This window comes from Chiloscyllium plagiosum, unplaced genomic scaffold (assembly GCF_037043375.1).
Source record: "Chiloscyllium plagiosum isolate Xiang-an unplaced genomic scaffold, Cpla_swu_hap1 HiC_scaffold_45, whole genome shotgun sequence".
NCBI lineage: Eukaryota > Metazoa > Chordata > Chondrichthyes > Orectolobiformes > Hemiscylliidae > Chiloscyllium > Chiloscyllium plagiosum.
In genome coordinates this window covers 59,129,414-59,150,401 of record NW_028270183.1, presented here as the reverse complement: position 1 = coordinate 59,150,401, position 20,988 = coordinate 59,129,414, and the positions used below count along the sequence as shown (strand labels likewise).

The window sequence follows — 20,988 nt, the reverse complement described above, 5'->3', positions numbered from 1 at the left end:
GTAATACTCTCTAACTTAACCAAACATTCCTGATGTACCCCAGACTGTTACCTGCAATAGTTTAGACGTTGAGGGTTTAAAAAAAAAGTTATGACCTGTCTTGTTCTAGTTCATTTGATGCTCTTTCAAAAGTTTACCTAGGTGTTATGTGTCGCTGCGGACTCACATTTTGTTTCTCAAGCACACAGCTTTCCTTTACTGTGCATTTTAGTGACGGAGCAATTTGAAAAAAAGATGCAGGGAGAGACATTCTGCAATGTAAGGAGGTGCTTCTAATCTCCGGGTCCAAACTGTTTAGTGACATACACTCACATTCTGAACATAATCACTTTAGACATGCTCCATATTAGGTTACCGAAACTGAATTTAGAAACGCAGGTTAGAAATGGTATGTTATTTTGTAATGTGAGAGAGACTTTGAGTGACAGCAAAAATAAAGTCATTCATTTTGTTGGCTAATAATATTATTGAAGTTCTTTTTAGCTTTATCTGCTTGTGGTGGAATGTGGGATTAAAGGGAGTTAATTTCTAATTGAATATTCTAAATATAATCACTTTGGACACGCTCTGTATTCAGTTGCCTAAATTGAATTTTGAAATGTTTAGTATGAATTACGTTATTTTTTAGTGCGACAGAGACTTGCAGTATCCAGGGAAGAAAAGCTCAACTGTTTTATTAGCTAGTAATATGTTTGAACTTTAATTTTAGTTTTATCTGCTTGTGAATGAATGTAGAAATAAAGGGAGCTAACTTCCAGTTGAATTTGTTTTTTTTAAACAAAATACATGCAACTATCATGTGAAACAGACCTGAAGCTACTCAAATTTACTTCCAAAGAAGCTATTCAGCAAAAGAAATATCCCAAGATGTGCATGTGTCCGTGTGTAAGCAAAACCTCATGTAAAGACATGATCCCATGTGTTCGGGCTGTACAAGCTGATACCAGGATCCAGTCTGAGCCTCCAGCAGGAAACCAACATGCGGAAGCTGTCAGCCTGCCCCTTCCGATGGCCATATAAATCCTGGGCACTGGACCGTAATTCAACACTCCTGGGTCGGATCTGTTTAGAAAGATCTTAGCAGAACCGCTTCCCACAAGTTGTCAGAATGATTGTGTCGACACTTTTTCTCAGTTTGTTACTGACTTTCTTATCATGTGAGTGTTTTTTGTTCAAGTCTCTCTTTGTGACTGTCTCAATGTTAGTCTACCGCAGGAATATAAAAGACTCAGCCATCATTTCATCAGCATTAATGCTCATGGTTTATTTGTTTTCTTTTTTAAACGTGTCCAGTCGGAGGTTGTTTTGACCCAGCCAGAGGCAGAGACTGGGCGTCCCTCAGGCAGCCTGGAACTGACCTGTAAAACCAGCGGGTTCAATCTTGGCAGCTACGGCATGAACTGGGTCCGACAGGTTCCCGGACAGGGTCTGGAGTGGCTGCTGTACTACTATAGTTCATCCAGCAGTAACTATGCACCAGCGATTAAGGGTCGATTTACTGCGTCCAAAGACACTTCAAACAACATTTTCGCGTTGGATATGGGGAACCTGAAGATCGAAGACACCGCCATCTATTACTGTGCAAGAGACCACAGCGGGAGGAACCAGGGCTGGACCCGTTCAAAAACAGCTCGAGGGAACATTTTGTCAATTCCATCATAAACTGACGGTCAGTACGAGTTTTAAATGCAATTCTACCAACTGCAATCTGAAGCAGACCTCAGGCTGCCTCTTACAAATCTATCAAAGAGGAAATGTACAATTTAAACTAGCAAACTGGTGACACAATGGGACAATGTTTTGGGCATGTCATATGTACGCTAACACTTCCATCAATTAAATGCTCGGACAAAATGTTCGTTTTAATATATCTGACAGCTCAGGAAATCACCGCTAATTGTTATGTCAACTATGGCATTCATTCTAAACATGACCAGTACTAAATGGCTCTTTCAAATGAAAATTGAGACCTCGAGTAAAGAACAGAGAACGAGTTTACTGGTCTACATCATTGTGATACTACAGTGGGTCACAGTGTTGTGCACAGCGACATCCTCATACAAAAACCACTAACAAGTGTTTATCTCAAATTGGTGATTTCTACCATGGCAGGAGCGAGAAATAATGCGAGATGCAATTTAAACGCAATCCAGTAGTGCTAGTTTGTACAAATGTATAATTTTTTCTACCTTCTTCGTGTTGATTGTCAAGTTAAATGCAGACCAAACCTGGAAAAGTATTCCAAGCTTTCAAAATACAATGGATAGTAAAAGCTGGAATAATGCACCAAATCATTTTTAGAGGAGTCTGAATCACTGCTTTCTAGGAAGTGAAGAAATTCTCTGCATTTTACAGTTTACAGTCTGTTATAGTATTTGACACAACGTGTCTCACAGTCATATAACTGGGGTGACACTGCAATTATGATCAATACAAAAACCTATTCAGCCTCCATTGTTTGAAACTAGTCAGTGATTACTTCTACAAACCGTCTTAACTTGCAGTGCAGTATTAGTTCTGTGCGGTTTAATGCCAGTATCACTATTTAATTTGTAAAAGTGTTGGGTAATTATCGATACACCAGTTGGGGATTTTGAGAATCAGCTCATGTGTTACTCTGTGAAGTATAAAACAGTATTAAAATTTATCAAGAATGATCAGAATTCACTAGCGCAATTATGTGATGAAGATTTATCGTGACTTTATTTTGTCTGTGGTTCTGAAAATTTAAAATGATGGCAGATTTTTGATTTGTTTTATACAGAGCTAGTTATTGTGTGACCCAGTCCAGATAATGTAACACTGTGACTATCTTGATTACTGGGGCTAAGGGACCATGGTGACAGTGACTTCAGGTAAGACCCTTGAACTTTCTTCGTGACTTTTTAAAAACTTTCTATTCATGTGACTAATTTCTGAATTAAATGAAACTCAGATTCTGTGCTTGATTTTTGTTCAGACTGATTACAGACTTCAGTTAAGGCTCAGCAAATAGTTACAGTGGGGATGATGGAGTCAGTTACTCAGTGTATCTCTTTTTTTGATCAAATGGGCATTCTGTGTGGCTGGGTTACTTGAAACACCTAATGTCTCTTAATCAGTCAGCTATAAATAATGTTTAATGTCAGTGACACCCTGACTGTGAGTTTTATTATCAACAACAAACGCTAAGAAATCAAAGATGTTCGAGACATTACTAAACATGATTAAAATATGCTAAAATATCATTATTAATTTCTTGAATATATGTTCTTACCCTGATTATATTTTCGCATTTATTTTGTTAATTAGTTGATGACAAGCAGGTTAGAAACTGTCATAAAATTTTCTTGCGGTGCTATATTGCATTCTGTTGATTAGATTCTGAGTTTGTTTTACTTGATTCTGTTGAATTGAGTTGATTGGATTTTGGCTTTGTTTTAGTTGGTTCGGTTTGAACTGTGTTGATTGGATTCTGACTTTGTTTTTACTTGGTTTTGTTGAATTGTGTTGATTGGCTTTTGAAATTGTTTTATTTGATTCTATTGAATTGAATTGTTTGGATTCTGATTATGTTTCATTCAAATATGTTGTTTTGAGTTGATTGGATTCTGATTTTATTTTCCTTGATTCTGTTGAATTGAGTTGATTGGATCTTATTCAGTTTGTGAAATTGATCAGCGTTTTTATGCTTTCTGTAATCGGTGTTTTCTCTCTGGTGAGGAGATTGACTCTCTGAATTACTTTTCATTACCAATATTTGTGAAGTTCTTTGGTTTTTCATGAATCATTTCTGCATTTGTTAAACTTATATGACACATTTTTCTCTGCTTGATTGAAAACATTACATCCATTTGTAACGGTCTGAAAAACAACTTAAGGCAGAAACCCGGAAGTGTGAGAAATGAAAAAAACGAGTTTCTAATGCATTGACTTTTTAAAAAAAAACTCAGTTCTAATTGTAAACTAACTGAATTTTGTTTTGAGTAGCCTCATTCAAAATAAAATTTGGGACTAAAATCTGAAACTGCAGAATTGGTCAGATTATGTAATTGAAACTAACTTAAAATTATAATGTGGTAATATTTGTCCATTCAGTAATTTTGTTTTGACCATGAAGTGATTAATCAATATATGCCTTCAACCGCTCTACTGTGTGCTGCACAAGATTGACATGATCAGGAAGGGTGTACAGGTTGGAAATAAATTGAACTGTTGCCAGAAACGTTACAGCTTTAAGTGTTAAGTCCCCTCACAAACAAGGCTGCTGTTATGACTTGTTATTTCTATGCAATTTAATCATTAGTTTGCTGGATTCTGAGCAGGTTTGTTAGACTTCAATTTGTTTTTTTTGTGAGGTTACATCATGTTCTTGGTTCTGTTGAAAATGTTTGCAGAGCTAGTTCTGCTGCAAACTCACCGTGTTGTTATCTGGTGATCGTTGATCTGTTGAGGAGGGACTGTGCTTGGGTAACATTAACTATGTTATATTTGGGAAACCGTTTCTGGTTTCTACATTGTTTTTGCAATGTTAACATGGTTGGTGACAGTGAACCGCTCCAGGTTCCCCATTCACTGCAATCAGCATGCGAGATGAAATTTCATAAAGCCAATTATTAAGTGAAAGGCAAATCGCAAAGGTTTTAGAAATGAAGGGAAAACAGATACCTTCGGGCGCCATTTTTACTTAAAAGTAATAATTAAGGATTAATCTAATCCATGCTTTACAATCCAAATTCAGAACTCCACTATCTAGTTCAATCACAAGGTGTGTTTTTTAACAGTTTACAAGTCATAGAGAAATATAAATAGAATTCCAAAAGTCTAATGTTCTAATAGTTCTTGCTCTTGAGCAAAAATGCCATGACTGTGTGATAATTGATCGACAAACACCTTTCAATTCCGTTGTACACTACATACATATTTTTCTGGCTGGAAAAGATCATTGGCAAAGACCATTTGGAAATTCTGCTCAATTCTATGAAGAACAGGTCAGTTTCACTGCTTTGATCAGTTTCACATGCAACTTGAGTTAATTAATTGTTGTGTCCCTGATTAAACTGGATTTACTGGATAAAATAAAACATTAACTGAATTATTTAATCTGCACAGTGCTTTAGGTGTTCCCAATCTGTGCATTTTAAATAAATAGTTACATTTTACAACAAAATATCAACTGAAGAGTCATTCTTTTGGAAACAACTGCTATAGTGAATTATGTGACCAAGGCCAAATTTCAAATTAATTAAAATAATCCATTCATGACCTCGCAGGGCAGCATGGGGCTCAGTGGTTGGCACTGCTGCCTCACAGTGCCAGGGTCCCAAATTCGATCCCACCCTCGGGTGACTGCCTGTGTGGAGTTTGCACATTCTCCCTGTGTCTGCGTGGGTTTCCTTCGGGCACTCTGGTTTCCTACCACAGTCCAAAAGATGTGCATGTCAGGTAATTGGCTGTGCTAAATTGCACATAGTGTTCAGGATGTGTAGGTTAGGGTGCATTAGTCAGGGGTAAATATAAATTAGGGGGAATGAGTCTGGCTGGACTACTTATTGTTCAGAGGGTCAGTGTGGAATTGTTGGGCCAAATGGCCTGTTTCTATACTGTAGGAACCCTACTCTTAAAACCATGGGAGTGCTTGCTGCAAACGCAGAGAATTCATTTTACATCGATGTGTTCAGACAGATGCAGTGTTCACAAATTTGCAGAAGACATGAACTAGAGGATAACAGAGCACATGATTTATTCAGACACTGAAAATTGAGTAATATTTATTTTAATTAATATACTTGACCGATTTATTGCAATGTCGCGATCGGAAGGAATCTGCTCACATTAGTTAAGTGTGACAATCATTTAGATTAGATTTCCTGCAGTATGTATCGGGCCATTTGGCCCAACAAGTCCACACCGACCCTCTGAAGAGTAACCCACCCAGACCCATTCCCCTACCCTATATTTACCCCTGACTAATGCACCTAACACGATGGACGATACAGCATGACCAGTTCACCTGACCTGCACATCTTTGGATTGTGGGAGGAAACCCACGCAGACACAGGGGAGATTGTGTAAACTCCACATAGGCAGTCACCCGAGGCTGGAAGCGAGCCTGGGTACCTGGATCTGTGAGGCAGCAGTGCCCACATTTACTTAGACATCCGCTAAAGCGGGCAACTCCAGACAGAAGCATATTTTCAATTCATACGTTTTTAAACATTTTCGTTCATTAAAAGCAGTTAACAAAAAAATGACCTTGCCCTAATTCCTTCAACAGAAATGCTTTCCACACTGGAATGCAGTATTGACTTTATGCAGTGCATGCAAAATCTCCACAGTTCAAGGAACATTTTAAGAATATGTAAAAACAATTTAGAGAATAATCCATTTCCTCCACATCTGTGCTTTAATTGGCGATATTTCCCACCTCAATAATTTTGTTAAATACAATGACTTATTAAGTTTATTAACTCAGTGGTTATTTATGTTCATTGTGAACAAATTCTTGTTCACATTAATCCTCTGGTTAGTTCCTCTGATGAATGTTCAATTACAGTGAATATATTTGACGTGAGGAGTTGAGCAATGTATCCTCTAGGATTAAGTCTGTTGTGCAGTTTGTTTAAGTGCTATCTCTCACTAACTTGTCAATGGTCCTGACCATTTGTAAATTGTCCAGTTTGGATACCTGAATCTCAGACAGTTCAATTTTATCTTGAGCTTCAAAACCACTTTTATCTGCCAGAAATACAATATTCGATTAGGTGCCTCAGAATTGAGAGCCCTGACTAAGTTGTTCCAATCAGAACGAACGTTTCAGGAACAAAAGGCAGATAGCAAGAGTTTTGAAATTGGTTGTTGGCAACAAGAGATATTTGATTGAGCGAGGCAGAGGGAAATATGCTGTATATTTTCTTTGTGCCTCAGTTATGCAGGACATGTTTTGTGGCACAATGTAGAATCAGATTTTTTTTGCATCTTATTATTTGAAGACCTATTATCAGCTTTTAATGTCACTGGAAACGGTCATATTACACTTCAAAACATTTTAATCTTTACCAAACTAAATAGACCGTCTGGTGCAGCAACATTCACAGGGAAAGAGGAAGGGAGTTCTAGGTTGGAATCCAGTGACAGTGAATTGATGGCAATGCAATTCCTAGATTTATTCCTCTGTAGTTCCCATAGAGTTTGAACAATTTGGAGCTGCTGTCAAAGCATTCTTCGATAAATGTTGAAATGTTACTTTAATTATACAAACATTCTGGAACAATCCCTGGTTGTTGGAAGGTGATAATAACTAACATGGTTTATGTACTGTCAAAACATGTGGGCTGTGTTCTCCGTGATAGTGTCAAGCTCATTGTGTTCAGGTCTGTTGTGATATTGTAGTAGAGTCCCTGATTCTGTGCCGGGGGGCCTGTGTTCACTTACAACCTGTTAGAGAGGTATGTAACACAATCTCTTATCAGGTAACTTCAGTGCAAGAAAGCAGATTGACATGTCTGGGTGTTTGTTGGAATTCCACTCACAGAGGCCAATGAAATCTATTCAATCGCTGTCCTGACTTGTGTCTCTTAGATATTAAACAGAAGTTTGGTGGTTAGCAGCTTTTTCCAGATCAATATTTGTTCACAAGCTTTTGGGCATCGCTAGATGGTGTTAATGGAGTAAGTGCTCAAAGAAATCCCAGCTTTTGACTTGCTGTTATGACAATATCATTTATAACTAATCCAGAATGAATCATTTTCGAAGCATATTTGATGAGATTATGCTTAGGCTGGTTTACTTTATATTAAACCAGTGCTGGAGCTGAATTTGATTGTTCAGTACGGTGGGAGTTCCGCTGAATCCAACACTTGCAGCAGATGGTGAAAGCTTTTCAGTTGGTCTTCAATTGCTATCTCAGACCGTCCAGTACCTCTGCTAAGAATTATTTTTCCAACAGGAGTCAAGCCAATGTAATCACTGTTTATCTCAACAGGTGTGAGCTCTTGTGCCAAAAACATGAAAACAATTTGGTGAAGGCGGGAAGGGGGTCTCTGGATGCGAAAGGTTAACCTTGCCTTCTCTCCCCAGGAGCTGCTAGACCTGCTGAGTTTCTTCAGAAATTTCTGTCTTTATTTTGGTTTTCTAGCATTTAAAGTTTGTTGTTTCATTGAAAAAAGTTGTGTTCGATGAAGCACGTTCTTCAGAGAAAAGATGCATTTGAACAAATTGTGAATGTTCAGAGATATTAAATATTAGAGAATCATTGAATTGGAGCGCCCTGATCTCTAGCTGTAGTTTCACAAGAAACTATGATGAAGTAACAACACACTCCAGAGCGCAGTGGCTGCTGTAATTGGGTGGAAGTATTTTGATCACTCAGATAGAGAATGTCAATGATCCCCTTCCAAATAATCAACTGAAGATTTTTTTACAGCATGTGTGAAACAGTTAATTTGTTGAAATATTTTAATAAAAAGTGTTCACCGCCAGTGCTAGCTTAATGAATGACACAATGATAGGAAGGTAGGAGCAAGAGGAGGGCACTCAGCCCCTCGAGCTGTTCCACCACTTACTTAGATCATGGAGCAGCTGTGAGCTAAATCCACTGGTCTCCCTTTGGCTAAAACTCTTTAACACCTTTGATTAACAAGCAAAAATTATCCCAGATTTACTGATTCGACTGCCCGTAACAAAGGGAGACACCATTTCTGAAAGACATTCCTGTGAGTACTGTGACACAATGAGGCTGGAATTAATTGCTGATGAAAGTAAACTTTCAATCTCTGACAATTTCCAATTGAAACATCCCAATCACCATATTTCATTAATTTAACACTATACTTCCCTGGAATAAGGAAATATAATGTGTGATTGCGTTGCTAAAAATGAGGGAAGCTTCATTCCTATTATATAATTAAGAAATAGCTCTGTTCATTCAGTGAAAACACAGTCAAATCACACAAAAGGAAACCATGTCATCTTGTGTAGACACACAAGTGCCTCAAATAATTTTCAATTCTTCCAGTGGTTGTTTGAATCTCTAGACAGGTGTGGAAGTGTCAGACTTTTTATATCGCCTTGAGAAACCAGTTATCATCAGTCTATTTGAATTGCTTAAGTTTGTGTGGTATTAGCACATTCACAGCGCTGTTTGGAAGTGAGTCCCATGGCTGTGATTGAGGAAGAGGAAACGGCAGAGAAATAATTGAGAGTCAAGTTGAAGTCTAAATTGGAGGAGAGCTTTCAGGTGAAGCATTTACATGCATGTGCGCCCTTATCCTAAAGGATCACAGTTTTGGAACATGCTGCTGAAGGGACATGTCAGCATGCAAACTGGAAGCTGAAGAAGGCCCCTCGGCCCCTCTAGAATGCTATTCCATTCATGGGATCAGCATTAATCTTGCTGCTCACCAGTCTTCCCAACACACCGATAACATTGATCCTGATTGTTTCCTGTCCAGCAAAAGAATGGTGAAACTTTGGAATTCTCCACCACAGAAATTGATTCAGGACAAAACATTAAATGATTTCAATAAGGAGATAGATTCCTTTAATCCTTAAATAAATGCTTCGGATATGTGGGAGAAAGGCAAACAGGGTACAATATTGGTTGAAAGCCATGAAAACATTGAATGGGGCATGGTTTGTAAGTTTGCACATAACACCAACATTGGTGATATAATTGGCAGTGAAAGTTATCTAAACGTACAATGAGATCTTGATCAGCTGGGCCAATGGGCTAAGGAGTGGCAGATGGAGTGTAATTTAAATGAATACGACGTGTTGCTTTTTGAGAAGACAAATCAGGTCACAACTTACAGAGTTCATGGTAGGGCACTGGATAGTGATGTTGAACACAGGACCCTGAGGGTCCAGACTCATAGATTCTTGAAAGCGTTGTCTCAAGTAGCTCGTGTGTTGCAGGTGTTTGGCCCATGTACCTTCATTGGTCAGAGCACTGAGTGCAGGAGTTGGAGCTACATGTTGTACATGTCCAAAACATTGGAATGAACTGCCAGGGGAAGTGGTAAATGCAGAGATAGGTCCAACATTTAGAAGACATTTGAACAGCTCCAGGAACTGGATCGGTCTGGATGGATATGGGCCAAAGGCAGGCAAGTGGAATTAGTTTAATTTGGGAACTCTGGTCAGCATGGATGAGCTGGACCAAAGGAACTGTTTCTGTGCTGTACGACTTTATGACTCACTGACTTTATGGTGGAGTAGGCTCAAAGTTGGAAGGTGGTGAGCAAGTGAGGGGCTAGATTAGGCATGTGGGAGAGTTTGGGCTGGTAGGCTGTGAGGTGTTAGCTGGCTGCTGGGTAAGCTTGCATGCACTCTGTCTGGCAAGGTGGCGTCAAGGTAAATGGTAATGGTCACAGGATAATTTGGTCGAATTGTGCTTGGTAGGTGAGGGGTAGTTTGAGCTGAAATGCAAGAGGTCTGTCTTTGCCAGGCTAGTTTATGGAGAGGTGGGAAGGATGCCAGGCTCGTTAGTGTAGAGGTGGGCAGAGTGCCAGGCTGGTTAGTGTAGAGGTGGGCAGTGTGCCAGGCTGGTTAGTGCAGAGGTGGGCAGTGTGCCAGGCTGGTTAGTGCAGAGGTGGGCAGTGTGCCAGGCTGGTTAGTGCAGAGGTGGGCAGAGTGCCAGTATGTTTCGGGGGTGGAAGGTCACTGTAATGAAGTGACAGGGGGACGTGTTGTCAAAATGCAAAGCTCGGAGTCTGGCAAAATGGTGGGTGGTAAAGGACAGATGTGAAAGGAGCTGGGATGCAATGTGCACAGGTTGACTTGGGTAAGGTGAGAGGTCAGTGATCAAGGGCTGAGGTCATGTCTTGGGTAGTGGGCTTTTGTCCGAGGTTGTGAAAATGATGGTGCCAGGTCCTGTCAGGGCCAGATTACCCATGGGCCAGGTGCAGGGCGGCAGGAGTGTAAATGAGTGAAAGGAATTGAGATCATATGTCCATCTGGAATATAGAACATTACAGTGCAGTACAGGCCCTTCAGCCCTCGATGTTGCGCTGACCTGTGGAACCAATCCGAAGCCTATCTATCCTACACGATTCCATTTTCATCCATATGTTTATCCAATGACCTTTTAAATGCCCTTAAAGTTGGCGAGTGTACTATTGTTGCAGGCAGTGCGTTCCATGGCCCTACTACTCTCTGAGTAAAGAAACAACCTCTGACATCTGTCATCTATGTCCTCTCCTGCTAGCCATCACTATTCAAGGAAAAAGACTTTCACTGTCCACCCTCTGTTTACCTTTTATGTCTCAATTAAGTAATCTCTCAACCTTCTTCTCTCAAATAAAAACAGCCTCAAGACCCTCATCCTTTCCTCATTAAACCTTCCCACCATACCAAGCAACATCCTGGTAAACCTCCTCTGAACTCTTCCAAAGCTTCCACATTCTCCCCATAATGTGGTGACCAGAACAGTACACAATACTCCCAAGTGCAGCCACACCAGAGTTTTGTACAGCCGCAGCCTAACCTCGTGGTTCTGAAACTCATTCCCTCTATCGATGAAAGCCAACACAAAGTATGTCTTCTTAACAACTCTATCAAACTGGCTGGCAACTTTTAGGGATCTATGTACATGGACACCGAGATCTCTCTGCTCAGCTACACTACCAATATGGATTGCCTTGGATGTGTTTCGTGTGATAGGGGCAGTGTGTTCCGGGCATGAATGGGTGTAAAGCAGGGTAGGTGTTGTCAATGTGAGTGGGAATTTAGGTCTAGACAGAGTAAGTGCAGTGGTTAGTCTGAGACATGAGGTTTGGTGGTGAACTGTGTGTCAGTTTGATAGTTATTAAAGTTAAAGATTACTTGTTCATTTCTCAAATCATATTTACGTAAATACTCAGCTGTAACACTCCAAAGTCTCTGAACCATAATAGTCCTCCATTTTTCAGAGGCCTCCAGAATTCAGATAATTGTAAATGAGATGTTTCAACTTCCAGACAATTGGCATGAGTTCAGCCGTGACAGCCATCCTCCCCATCCCAGTGCTCAGCTCCTGCCTGTGCTGCTGCTGCAGTGACCTTCCTCCCAGAGAGAACATTCTGCCTTGCATTGATAAGTGAGGAAGGCTCACTGGACCTGATTTCCAAGTATGGGGACGGCAAACACGAGGGGACACAACTTTAAAGTGAGGGGAGATAGGTAGAAGACAGATGTCAGAGGTAGTTTCTTTACTCATTGAGTAATAAGGGTATGGAATGCTTTGCCTGCAACAGTAGTAGATTCGCCAAGTTTAAGTACATTTAAGTCGTCATTGGGCTAACATATGGACGTACATGGGATAGTGTAGGTGGGATGGGCTTCAGATTAGTATGACAGAGCAGCGCAACATCTAGGGCCGAAGGGCCTGTACTGCGCTGTAATGTTCTATGTTCTATGATTCACTCTGACTTCTCTCCTGGGGTACTGCCAGCTGTTGGGTATTTCCAGCAGCATGGCACCTCGTGGGGCAGCACGCTGGTTCTGTGGTTAGTGCTGCTGCCTCACAGTGCTAGGGACTCGGGTTCCATTCCAGCCTCGGGTAACTGTCTGTGTGGAGTTGGCACTTTCTCCCCATGTCTGTGTGCGTTTCCTCCCACAGTCCAAAGATGTGCAAGCTGGGGGAATTGCAAATGTTGTGTTCAGTGATTGGGAGTTTAGGTGCATTAGTCAGGGTTAACTGTAGCATAATAGGGTAGGGGAATGGGTCTGGATGCGTTACTTTTCAGAGGGTGGATGTGGACTTGTTGGGCCAAATGGCCTGTTTGCAAACACTGTAGAATTTCGATGAATCTGCATTTCCTTGGTTTGTAGTTTGTGAAACGTCTCTGCTCTTCACAGCAATCCAGTGAAAGTGTCAGTTGGTGAGATCTTCAAACAGTTACTGGGGTGGGATCAGGATGTTCTTCTTCCTAAATTATATGGTAATGGTCAAGGTCGAGGGCATGTTTCTAAAGAGTGAACCAATGATCATGATCAGCAACTGGTAGGAAACAAAAATAAACCCCAGTTATGCTGTCGACTTCAGCGGGAGCATACTGGCAAACGTTTACAGCTGAGGATACATTTGAGTAACTGATAAGGTCAAATTTACAGAAACTAACATGCTCAATTGGTCATTCTATTGTAGAGACACCGTCTCCCCCCACGCTTTATGGTCTGGTCTCCTCCTGTCAGGAGCACAACACCGGTTCTGTGATCTTTGGTTGTTTGGCGATGGACTATTCCCCTGACGTCACCAAGGTAAACTGGAAGAAAGGTGGGGAGCTAATCACGACTGGATTGAAGACTTACCCATCAGTGAGAAACAAGAAGGGAACCTACACCCTGAGCAGCCAGTTAACCCTGCCCGGGTCAGCGGTAGATTGCCCCAGCAAAATCTCCTGTGAGGTTCAACACAGCGGGACACACAAGAGCAAAGAAATGCCATGTCCAGGTACGTGTTGTAGGAACTGAGATAAACAGATCATCTGTGATTAACATGAATAAGGCATTATTTATAACCGTTTTCACAGACTCACCTTATACAGCACAGGAAAAAGGCCCTTTGATCCACCCAATTCACGCCTATCAATAACAGCCACCTAACTATTCCAGTCTCATGTGCCAGCCTTGTGTGACTTGCCCTTGCAAGGATACTTCATACTTATATTGAGGGGCTCAGTCTCTACATGATTTATAGGTGCTGAGCTCCAGGCTAACACCACCCTCTGTTTGATTTTGTTTTCCCCTGAGATCCACTTGGAACCTCCTGGCCTTACCTTCACCCTGTGCCCCTGAGGCATTGATCTCTCCATCAAGGGGAAAGGTTTCATCCAGTTTACCCTGTCTATGCCTAAAATAATTCTAGACATTATGATAATCTTCTTCCTAATTCTCCTCTGCTCCAAGGAAAACCCCTGTCTATCTAAACTAGTTTCATAACTAAAACCCTCCAACCCAGGCAAGACCTTGACAAATCTCATCAATACTGCCTTCAGTGTAATCACATTCCTTCCATAACATGCACACAACGCTTCAGTATGGCCTAACCAGTGTTTTATTAAGTTCCAGTATCATCTCACCACTCTTCATTGTCAATGTCTAGGCTAATAAAAGCAAATATCCAACAACCTTCTTAGACCCTTTATCCAGACGACACAGTACTATAGGGGATCGGTGGGTACATGCACCAAAGATCCTCAGGCCTTTCCAGGGTTCCACCATTCAAAACGTCATACCTCACAGATTCTTCTGCCGAATTACATCACCTTACATTTATTCAGAATAATTTCCATTTGCAACTTTTCTCTTCACATACAACCAACCCTTTTATATCCTCCTGCAATCTAAAGCCATTATGCTCATGACTTACCAACATGACAGTTTTCATTTCATCTGTGAATTCACTGGTTAATCCTCCTAAATTTGAGTCTCAATCATTGGTATGTAAGTGAAATAGCACGGAAATCAACACCAATCCCTACAGAACACCAGGAGACATAGATTAACAGTCACGCAGACACCCGATGACTATTATCCCCTGCTCCCATCACTCAGCCAGTTCTAGATCCAATCTGTCAAATTAACTCGGATCCCATTGGCTCTGATTATTGCTATCATCTGGACATCGAGTTATCTCTATGAAAACTACTATCAAATTGTTACACATGACTTCCTCTCAATAAAACCGTGTTAAAAATTGTTGATTTATCTTCCAAATGAAGACTAATTTCACTTCTCAATAGTTTCCTTACCACTGAGACGAGCTTGACAGATCTGTGTTTTCATTATTTATCCCTTCTTTCGTCCTGCATAACAGTGCAACGTTAGCTGATCTACACTCACTTGGCACAACTGCTGTGGCCCGACAGGAATTCTAACTTATTGTCAGCAACCCAACTATTTCATCCTTTGCATCGCTCAACCGCTTGGTATACTTTTCATCTGCCCTGGAAATATAACCACTTTTCATTCAGCAAGACAACACAGAACATCACGTCATGTGTCCTAATTTCTGAAAGTACATCACAACACCCCTCCATGATTTCTGTCCCCACATTGTCACTATTACTAGTGAACACTGACACAACACATTCGTTTTGACCACAAACTAATCCTCCGGCTCCACTCCAATAATAACACTTAATGGGCATTACTGTTTCCCGAATAATTCTTTTATTATGAATGAGCCTGTAACTTTTAAAAATATTTTCCTTTATTTTGACTGCTATTATTTTCTCATGGTTCCTTTTGCTCTTCTAATTCCTTTGTCTTTCAAACTCCCCCTTGCACGTTCTGTACTCCATATTAGTTTCTATTGTTTTGAGATTTCAGTATAGACCGGAAGCCTCCCTTGTTTCTCTTTATCTCCCTCTCCATGCCCTTTGGTGTCCAGAGCCCGCTGCATTCTTGGTACCACGCAGTGGCTTCCTGGGATTTTCCTATCTCTTTCTTAAATGTGTCACACTGCTCTGACTCAGATTTACCAAGAAGTGTCGGCTTCCAGTCCACTCTGGTCAAGTCATTACCTGATCTTACTAAAACTGTCCTTCCCTTTTCAGAACTTTGGACCAATTTCTATTCCTTTGCAGTACAATCTGAAATCCAACTGATTTACCATCACTGTCTGCAAAGTGCTCCACCATTGGTGTTTTACCCACTGGGTCGACTTCATTCCCTAAAGTTAAGTTCCGGTTCACCCCTCTCTTGCAAGGTCTGGATTAAAATTATCTGTATTAAACACATACTTTGTTCAAATATTCTCCTGGGGGCATTTTCAGAATTGTGCTCCCTCTAAATTTTTGACAAAATGAATATCCAAGCCTATGCAGAGGAAGTGAAAAACCTCTTTTCTCATTCCCCTATTTAATTTACATGTCTCTGAAATTTGCCCATGTATTTGCACTTGGTCTTTTGGACCAACAATAAGGTCTATCGTGCTCTCCCAATAGTTATGTTTGCTGTGTTTTGGTTTTGAAGTACTGTCCATTTGCCTTTGTTCAAGGAGATATCCATGATTTGATTTCTCTTTGCAGCCTAAAATACTCTTGTCAGAATTGCAACAGAAACAACATTCTGTACCGCACACCCCCGCCCCCATCATTTTCTGTCTTTCCCTGTCTCGCCTGAAGGCACTAAATCCTGGAATATTGAATAGCCACTCCTGCCCGGCTCTCAATATGTCTCCGTGATAGCAACGGCATCATATCTTCATTTATGCCAGTAATTCGTCTGCCTTGTTCATCAGACTCTGTCATTAAAACGAATACCATCCATTGTTACTATCTCCCTTCTGATTTAACCGGCCTATAGTTTCTAGAACTCTTTGACTCACTTGCAGTGTCCAATAATTTTAGACTTTCACATTGTCCTGCTGATCTTTCTGTGTGGATCCCAGCTTCTCCAGCACTCTGCACAATTATGATTCCTGTATCCATTAACCACAAGAAACCTTGATATATGAGAACTGATTGTATTTGTTATGAAATTCGTCGGATAATGTATGCGATGTGTTTCCTAAAGGTCCAGACATTCTCCCACCAACCCTTCTCCTAACTGTGAGCTCCAGTGAAGACATCGCAAGCAGCAAGTTTGCAACCGTCGTCTGTTCAATCATCGAGTTCCGTCCGAAGTCAATCTCCGTGAGTTGGTTGAAAAATGGCCGACGCTTGGATTCTGGCTTCTTCACGTCTCCCGTGTGTGAGGCGAACGGGAACTTCTCGGTGACGAGTCGGCTGATGGTCCCTTATGGTGAATGGTACAACAGTGCGGTCTATACCTGACAGGTCACTCATGGAGAGAACACTCAAAGTAAAAACATCACCGCACTCCAGGGTAAGAGACACAGACTGAGAGAGCTACAAATCACTCTGAACTCTGACGTGAATCAAACACACTAATTTATCAGGCGTAGTAAACAGCACGGTACAGCTTCTCGTTTCCCAACATGCCACGTATCTCATTTCAGTTTGAGTGTTACATTAGCATTGCTCATAATTCAACCTTTTGGCAAGTCAGAAAAGCATGTTTCCTCTCTGTTGAAGATAGATATATAGACAGTGAGCTTTGTTAAATAGTTTGTTGCCTGACCATGCTGGGAGAGGCATTCAGAGTGCTGAATACTTGCCTGGTAGCCGCTTCAAGGGTAAGTTTGGGGGTAGAGGGGGGATATTGGAGAGATAGAACATAGAACATAGAACAATACAGCACAGAACAGGCCCTTGGGCCCACGATGTTGTGCCGAACAAATGTGATTGAAACATAGAAAATACTGAGAGACTGAGGTCGAGTGAATGTGGAATAGATGCTTTGACTGGTAGGCGAGACTAGGACCCAAAGGCACAGTCTCAGGGTCAAAGGGGCACCGTTTAGAACTGAGATGGGGAGGAATTTCTTCAGCCAGAGGGTGATGAGTCTGTGGAACATGTTGCTGCAGAGGGCTGTGGAGGCCAGGCCATTGTGTGTATTCAAGCCAGAGATAGATCGGCTCTTGTTTAGTATGGGGAGAAGGCAGGAGAATGGCTTCAGCCCGAAATCTCGATTTTCCTGCTCGTCGGATGCTGCCTGACCTGCTGTGCTTTTCCAGCATCATTCTGATCTAAACTCTGGATTGGCCGAACAGCCTTATTCTGATCCTCTATCAAATTGACGTGGTTAAAATATGCAGTGACCCTTCCTTGAAAATAAATCAAAAATGCGTTCAATGCTTCATTCCCTGCTCAGGAATGACCTGTTTATTGGACATTGTACGACATCGATTTTTATCTGGTACTGAGCTCTTTAACTTCATTTATGGGATCAGACCACAGACCAAGTGGCTATCACATTTGATGAACTGGGATAAACGTGATCTCACTAAGCTTCTTTAAGATGCTTTCTGTAATTAGTGGATGAGGCAGGATAATAAATTCTGGTGGGAATGCTACAATAGGGATGAATGAACTAGGAACTCGAGACAGGCTGATTTAGCCTGGTTTGCGGTGGCGATGTTTACACAGTGAGTAGTGGATGTCTATAAAATTAGTGACATTTCCATCGCGTTTGTAGATTAATTTAAGACGCTTTTGTTTGTTTTTTTTTCTCTCCTGCTCTATGAAGAAATTTAAAAATGCAGCTTGGTAAATAAAGTGAAAGTACAGACCAGTTATGAACTAACTGAATGGAGGGAAAGACTTAAGGAGATGGGTGTCCTTCTCGATATCCAATGCCGTACTCAATGTCTTGTTTTCAGATCTATTCCAAACACAGCCCACGAGGAACAATGACATAAATTAGAGAATGACATCACACCAATAACGCAAAGTATTTTTAATCATGTTAAATATAATGAACAGAATTTCCATGGCTGTTCACTGCTCCTGTAACACTTTAGAACTCTGCAAAGAGAATGATAATTATTTATTATAATCTGTCCAAAATTTGGGATGTGATTTGGCAGTCAGTGTGACCAGCAGCACTTGCACCTAAAGGTTATGAACATGGAAATGAACTCATTATATTCAGATTACTCTTGTCACAAGTATCAATGGATGGTCTTAAGTGAGAGACAAACTCCGAAAGAAAGGTAATTCCATGTGTTACATGATGGTATCTTCGATGATTTTACTTTTTTCACAGGTTTCACTTGTTACAAAGCCAGTGTTCTTTCGGAATAATTACACAGGGTATGTTATAGGTAATCACAAATGTTTCACAGATCAAAATACATCAACAATAGTAAGCATCGTTTCAGCAATAGTTGGAGTTGCCATTTTGAAGGTGGTGTCTTCACCCTTTGAAGGAGTAATCTGAAGATTGGCTGTTTGTATCAGAAAGGGGCATTTTCATTGACTTTGATTTTTGTTTCATAGAAGATACCGAGTGCCACCCTAACACCGTTAAAATCCTCCCACCGCCAGTAGAACAAGTCTTACTGGAGGCGACGGTGACGTTAACCTGCGTTGTGTCCAATCTTCCTTCTGGAGTCAATGTGACCTGGAAACAAGAAAAGAAATCAGAGATTGCTGAGCAGCCTGGACAGAATCCCGACAGCGTGATCAGCAAATTAGACATTTCTACTGAAGCCTGGCTGAGTGGCGTTACTTTTGAATGTGTGGTGTACCATCAGAATCTACCGACTCCGCTGAGAGACTCCATCCACAAGGAGAAAGGTGAGCGGTGAGATTAAAGCACAAAGGATCCCACGTGTAATCCAGATCCAGTTACATCAATGACAGGCTTTGATTGGTAATGAGCAAACACCGTTAGGAGCATTAATGATGCATCTGAAGGCAGGATAGCTAAGTAGCTGATTAAGAAAAAGATGGACCAAAGGATATTGTATTCTGATTAAATCAGATAAGGTGGGAAGAAGCCTGGGATGGGACGCCACCATCAGCAATGACAAATGGACAGAATGTCTTCGTTGTGGGCTGGAAACATGGAGGCAACATTCACATTAAACTTTCCTTTTTTTAATGAACAGTATGCGTACCATTCTGCTCCTTTAGAAAACGAAATTAAATAAATCCCAAATTAAACATGGCGTATTTTAATATTTAGTGAAATTGTGATATTGGTTCAGGATTTTTTTGGTTGATTTATATTTGTCTTCTATATTCTGCAGTGATTAATCCGCTGGAGCCATCAGTGTCGGTCCTCCTGCCACCAACAGAAGAAATCTCCGCTCAGAGGTTTCTCTCCCTCACCTGTTTAGTGAGAGGTTTCTCCCCCCGAGAGATCTTCGTCAAGTGGACAAACAATGACAAACCGGTGAATCCCAGTAACTACAAGAACACTGAGGTGATGGCGGAGAGCGACAACACTTCCTTCTTCATCTACAGCCTGTTATCCATTACAGCGGAGGAGTGGGCCAGCGGTGCTTCTTACTCCTGTGTGGTGGGACATGAAGCGATTCCATTGAAGATCATCAACAGAACAGTCGATAAATCCAGCGGTAAACCGAGTTTTGTAAACATTTCACTTGCACTGATGGACACTGTTAATTCATGTCAATAAAAATCTCAAAGTTGCATTTAATAATTCAACAGAAGTAATGAAGTGTTTTTTTTTTTTCCTCCAGTTGTGAGTTAAATACTGAATTAGTTGTTTCCCACTCTGACTTACATTCCATCTGTGTAGTTAAAGTGTACTATTAACAGGTCTGTAACAAGTGTCTTGTGCAGTTAATGTTCTCTGCTCAGATACACCCTGGGTCAGAGACAGAGTAAAGCTCACTCATTGCAGGATTCCACCAAGTACCTTATCCATCCTAAATCCCTCTGTGACAAAATCTGACAATGTCCATTTTATGTCAAGGGTAGGGCACGAGTTTTGAACTTGGTGTTTTTGATTCCCCCGATTGGACATTCTTACAAACTTCATGTCAGTTTTAAACTGCCAAATTGCACCAATTGGAAATGTAAATTTAAGACACTTTAAAATTAAATTTGATTGGAACATACCAATCGTAAAGAGTGCAGAACAGTTTGAATGTAACCTTTGTTTCTGGGGAACTGCCAGGGATCTTGCGCCAGCGCATGAGTTGACAGAATGTATCTTCACTTTCACACCAAAGAGAATCAACAGATAAGTTCTTATAGAGCAGAGGGGAGGGGAACGATGAATGGTCTGTCCTCTTGCTCCCTGTGCAGAGGTTTCATGGTGCATGTCCTCTGTAATGTAACCCAGTTGCTAACAGGGACAGTCAACTTCTTGCTTACTGTCCAAAGATTTAACATTTCCATGCAAAACAATACCTTTGAAGCATGTTAGACACGCTTGGCTCTGTTAACAAATGATTAACATTGATTCCCATAATCCGAAACTGGTGTTTGCATCGTCCCAGTTTGAATTCCATAGTTTTGTCTCAGTTTTCTGGAACACATGGGATCAATTCTGGTATTCGAATACCTGATATCATTTTGTTTCACATACAGAACACAAATAGACATTTTCTAATAAACATATTCAGAAATGTTATCTCTGGGACAGTGGGGATTTGAACACACGCCTTTTCTCTCAGAGACAGAAGTTCTATCACTGCAACAGAGG

General features: G+C 40.9%; 1 pseudogene across 1 annotated transcript; it reads left to right on the top strand.

The window, feature by feature from the left end:
- The first annotated feature begins 1,108 nt into the window (after positions 1-1,108).
- LOC148136688 (Ig heavy chain C region-like) lies at positions 1,109-19,977 on the top strand (annotated as a pseudogene). The gene is made up of 7 exons (XR_015754426.1): positions 1,109-1,155; positions 1,284-1,615; positions 2,820-2,855; positions 13,106-13,411; positions 16,480-16,791; positions 18,810-19,106; positions 19,562-19,977. The product of XR_015754426.1 is annotated as an Ig heavy chain C region-like (transcript).
- The last annotated feature ends 1,011 nt before the right edge of the window (positions 19,978-20,988 follow it).